The following is a 6,294-nucleotide window of genomic DNA, read 5'->3' as shown; positions in this document are numbered from 1 at the left end:
TTTAACTTCAGTGTATTATCTAATGTGCAGAATCAGATGTGTCTTTGATTAATTAGGTTAACAAAGCAAATGTTCGTATAATTTTCCTATTACATACGCTGTGTAACACTACACAATATTTACATTTATTTTTTTAAGAATACTTGTGTAATTTATTTGAAATCTATTGTTTCTAAATAGCTCATATCTTCACAGTTAAGAAATATAATGTTATTTTTGGAAGAGTTAAAAACCAAATAAGTAAACAAATAAATAAAATTTACTTCAGAAAATTATTAAGAAGTACGCACATTGCTTTTAAAATGGTCAACTATAACGACTGTAGAGACATTAGGTTATTTTGAAGCAGGAGACATGAAAAATGTGTAGTGCTTTCGCCGGTACTCGAACCTGGAGATCCCGCGAAGACGCGCTTTGGTACTTGCATGTTATTTTCTGGACCGTGAAACTATCGCCAAACAATGCAACTTATAGGCAATTATAAAAAAGCGTGACGTCACAATACCCTCGCACAGCTGCGCTTTCGTTTGATGTAATCCCGACTGATTGTTGATAAGTCACCTTACGTTTTTATGAAAGGGATTTAAATGAACTGTTATTGCTGTATTTTTCCTTGCACATTGAAAAAAGTAAGTTCGAGGGATGTAGAATCACATTTGTGACATCACTCTAGTTCATTTAAAGCTGATCGAAAATTTAGATCATTTGAGAGGGATTAAAAAACAGCTGGATATCGCCGACAAAACAGGAATAGATTGGAAGTTTGTACTCATAGCGTTGTAAACACAGCTTTCGTTAGAATTGAAAGGTGTATAAAAATGAGAGAAATCGACAAAAATCTTTTTTACGAAGAGCAAAAAGGAAGAGTGTTGAATATTTTCGCAGCAGCGGATATTTGGTGGATCGAGCAAACAGACAGACGATGTTTAATCCTAAGAAATGCAGATAGAAGTCCAGACATTTGCAGACAGAATTCCGCACGAGTGACTGGCGCAACTCTGGAGGGATTTCCTTCAGCTTTCATAATTCAATGGTAGCCCGATTTCATGATTCACGGAATAATATGTAAGTACTCTAAAGTGTTACGTCTGATTAAAGTTTTCTAAAGTTTTACGCCCTATCTTCGAGGCCTACGTGACGTCTTCTTTCAACAAGATGACGTCAGGGCAACATGATTGCAAGTTGCCCTGCTGTCCTGATATTCCTCTATGCAGAGGGGTTTCGAATATTGCCGTGACACCGGATATTTGGTTTGACCAACATGATCACCGGATCTTTCACTCATTGAGACCATCTGGTCATAGGTTACCGAGAAAATGGCATGCCATCACTTGCCAGCTATTGCGATTTATCAACTCTGGCAATCGAGATGAAGCCGTATGGAATGAAGTATTCGCATTTATCATCTAAGCTCAATTCGAGAGTCGGAGAAGGCAGCTCTGTGTAGAGCATTCTGCAAGGTATTTTAGCATATACCACCTGGAAATTTTATCGTCATTTCTTCCTATTATACTGATTCTCTTATTTACTTTCTTTCCTGTTATAATAGTTTTAATGGCCAGCAGTATATTAGATACTTGGTATATGTCGCAATGTCTTTTTTTTTTTTTTTTTTTTTTTTGTGTGTGTGTGTGTGTGTGTGTGTCTGTGTTTAATTTTCATTCTCAAAGTGTCATAATTTATGTTACCGTTTAAATGACGTAATTATCACTTGCGTTACATTTATCACTTTCATTACAATAGATATAAATTTGGCGAGTAGAGGAAAAAATAAAATAAAAATAATAAATAAATAAATAAATAAAAAACTGAAAGTTTTCAGATTTTAAATTACATCCAAAGGGGAGTTTCTTTAACATTTTTTGTGTTACCTTTATTTATTAAATATGTTCTTGCACATGTTCTTTGCACTTAAACCATAAAATTCAGTTTAATAGCAATGTCGCAAAATAATTTTAAAATGAGCCTATCTTTAGAATTTCCGATACACAGTTCCGCGCGCTGGAGATAAAAAGGTTTTCTTTTTTCCCCCGTAGAGTGTTGCCATCGCTCGCTTTTAAATCGTTGAGTTTGTTACTCAAAAATTCGTTAAAGTTTTACAAAATATAAAATCGATCATGAAACAAATTCCAAATTTCAAATTTGATCTTCCACATGCCCATATTCGTAGGAGGATAATGTCATTCAAAATTCGATGGCTCTATGTACCTTTGTTTTATCACAATGCGAGAAATATACATACATTTATGCAGATTTTTCATTATTTAATTTCTTCAAACATAATGCAGGGCTCTAACATTTGGTGGCAACAGTTTGAAAAGTGAAACGGACATTTATAATGATTCAACGCAAAATCGCAAAGCGAAAACCATAGTCCTTCAGGGATAAAGCCCCTTTGGACTAATTAAAAAAAATACACACGATTAAAGAAAACAAATCAAAAAAGTATTTACATAAATTTACGGAAATATTATGCAAATAATAAGTTAGTTTTCAAAAATTTTAAAACAAAGTGCGATTGTAGTTTAAAAGGGAAAACTTCCTAATTGAAAATGAGATTAATGGACCTAAAATTCAGTTCTGAATTCATGAATTATATATAAAATGCTAACCACACGAGACAATTACACCGAGTAAGAACCACGTCAAACAATTACGCATTTCAATAAAGATAAATGCATAATTGTTTTAAGCAGCCGTGATAAGAGCGTTTCATTTCCTTAAAACAGTAAAAATTTCATTTAATTGTAGAATCGTATATTAATGTAAACGAAAGTTATTAAGAACGAAATAAGTACGGTTTCATAGTTGTGGTGGAAAAGTAGTAGATTGTTTGTGTTTGAATAATCCAAAAATAGTGAAATATAAGAACAAAAATTTTTCGAATTTTAAAGCAATCCAAAGAGTACAAGCATATAGTAATCAGTAAACCAAACAGATCATGGAAATCATTGAACAGAATTTTAATCGAGAGACCGGATATTTCTACTTGCCAAACTTCTCGAAAATTGAAAGCCCTAAAATCAGCTCCTCACTGGACCTAGGCTTTAAATGCTTTACTAAAAAGACGGCTCCAAAATGTTGAAAAGATCAGGAAATTCGCTGCAAAAATTGCCTTAAAATTTGTTAGAAATTGAGTCCATCTAGAAATGGGCGGAAGCTCATCATAAATCATAGATCTTATTTTATATCTGATTTCTAATTTTAAAAATCGTGTTAAATATTATGATGCAACTTTCTCTAACTTTGCCTTTATGTTTCCTAGAAAAATATTTAAAGAAACATTGTTAAGAGGAATAACGGTATGGCATGTAATAGAAGATGAGGGCAGAATGTTAAAGCAAGTTTAGTTTCGAAGAACTGTAAGTGATTCCTCTTATTAAATCAGTGTATTATAAAGGATTGATATCCTGTTTTGATTAGACTTAGCTGACATCCATTACATGAAAGATATTGTTGCATGCGTACGAGTTCGTAATAGAAAGCATAAATGAAATGCTAATAAAATTTATTGTTATTAAAAGAAATATATCAAAGTGTTGGAATTTTCCTCAGAGATATTCCAATAAGTGTTCAAGATATCACGTAGTGGTAATCAGTACTTATCCTTCAAACTACTAAAACGTTAAATAGAACGTAATCCACAGCGCAAAGAAAGATAATCCGATCAAAAAAAATCTGATGTGTAAACCACATACTTTCTTGTAAGGAATATTAAATTATATGCTTTTTTCCTGTATTTCTTTTAAATATGATGAAGTAACAGTTAACGAATTCTAAATTAAATCTACTTCGTCGATAGCGCATAAATTACAATAGAATAAATGTATTCTTTAAAGTTCACTATATTTATTTACCATAGCGACACTATGGCGCTAGGTTAACCTAACAGCGTTACATATCACTCATTTTATAACTCAGGATGCACAAAAATTATATCTAAAGAATTATCATACCTTCTATTCAAATACTATAATAAATCTAAAACCACGTATAAAAGAAATTAAACAAATAAAAAAGAAACAGTTTTTTACAGACGATTCAGCGCCGCTTACCTAATGCGCGTGCGCTACTAATTAATTCAGATTTCACTTTACGGAAAGGCTAAAATACATAAAATTTCAAAATATTTTCATTAAAAACTGAAAGATAGAGAAACACATAAAACATCAAGTACAGTTAAAACAATTAAAAAACAATTTTTACAATTTTTTAAAATTACAGTTTCTACGCAAAAACAAGCTAATAATTTAAATGATAATTCCAGAATGAATTAGGCTTAATTTAATTCGAAATAATCAAAGAAGACGTTACTTTGTTGTTGCGAAACTTAGTTTCTCTAGATTGGCAATAAATCCACTATTCTGCTAAGTTTCAAATGTAAACAAGTATGGCTGCTATGCTAAACAAGAATTTGGCTTTCCGCACTTAAAAAACTTTTAAATTGCTGATAATTCCGCGATTATTGTATACTGGTTAAGTAAACGCATGAAAACCTTAACCGGAAGATAAGAACAACATAATTCAATCATTTTTAAAGCAAAAAAAAAGGCACAATTTACAAACATATAAGAATAAAGAAACTGAGCTCATTGAGCATATATGTATATATATATGTATCTCGCATAACTCAAAAAAATATATATACATATATTTATATTTTGTTGGTGCGGCCATTAGCAACCATTAAAAAGGGAGGTGCACATCTACATGTCCTATATACAAAATTTCAACGTTCTGAGGTTACTGGGTTTTGAGATATGCGAGATACATACGTACGTACGTACGTACAGATGACATGAAAATCTCGTCAGAATTCTTTTTAATCAGTTTTATAATGTTTTGGGGGAAAAAGAATCCTTTATCCTTTCCTTACGTAAGGATGACACACAAAAATATCGTTAAATTGCATTCGATAGCGGTCAAAATGGATAACTTTGTTGAAATATGATACCCGAAAGTTTCGTGATTACAATACTTTCTTTTTACTTCGTGCAGGGAAGTAAGAACAAGAGCAGCTAGCTAAACAATAACTGAGGTGAGATGTTTTCTGTTTGGTTTTTTATAGCTTTAATTCGGTTGCGAGAGATTCTAGTAACTTCTGCTTTTCGAGATTTATGGAAAGCAAAAGAGTATAATTACGGTTACAGCTAACATAGCAGTTCAATTATATTTATTCAAATTAAATATAAATTGTTGAGATACACTTTTGTTCAATGTTAAATGCACGCGCTCTTGTATTTTTACTTTTCGGGCATAGCTTTCTCTTAAAACGCGTCACGCGCTGCATTGTACCGGAAATAAAACAATTTTAATTATTATTCTACTAAAAATAACTAACTAAATACAAAATTCGTAACAATATTTTAAGCCAGCTATTTAGACAAAAGAAAATTGATTTTATACGTAACTCGAATAACACTCCCAACGTGTAAGCTACTAGCATCGAAAAATTTTGAGTATTATTAAAAGGTAGTTCTAAAAAAAAAAAAAAAAAAAAAACCACCCTCTAAAATTTAACATATCTTAGCAAAATTTACTTGAGAATAAAATTTTGTAACTAAATAGTAAAACCGTGCGTGAAAAGTATCAAAGTAAATATTTGTAAGAGAAGCCTGAAAAGAATTTACGAACTAGTTTAAATGAGCATATGGAAAGAAATTGACTAATATTCTGATAATAAGTTTTAAATCTGCATGAATTAATTATATTATTTGGATTATGAAAAAACTGTCAAAGACTACTTGCCCAAGAGAAGACTCGCTTTTTCAACCCAATAGTTAGAATATGTTTTCAATAAAAAATTTTACCTCTTATATTTTAAAGTACATCCTTTTATTCCAACTACCACACAATCTCATAACAACTTTCTGAGCGAAGCAGGATACCCCAGCTAATTGATAAACTCTTGTTTATACACATACACACTAATGGAAAATGAAATCCCGTCACCAAAAAAGAGTTGCTCTAGATAAATGAAATTTGGGAGGCCTGTTTGTTTGTTTGTTAACGTCTATTCAAATTTCGCACTAGATGAATAAGTATGGCGCTAATGCAAATCATATTTGCTTTCAATACACGATGTAAAATGTGTGGCTTATTTATCTTCCAGATTGGGCATTGTGAGCGATATTTAAATCAATAATGCCTTTAAGGTGATAAAGAAGACATTATCAGCAGCTTTCTGAGTTTGAACTAAGGCGCGCAATAGGGCTACTAGAGAGCGAATTTTCTTTTTGCGATATTGCAGAACGACTTGGCAGGGATGTATAAATTTTACATGCATGCTGGCAG

The sequence above is a fragment of the Stegodyphus dumicola genome, chromosome 2, assembly GCF_044657685.1.
Source record: "Stegodyphus dumicola isolate Sdum_Otavi_A_Nest chromosome 2, ASM4465768v1".
NCBI lineage: Eukaryota > Metazoa > Arthropoda > Arachnida > Araneae > Eresidae > Stegodyphus > Stegodyphus dumicola.
Note: the sequence above shows the minus strand (reverse complement) of the source record.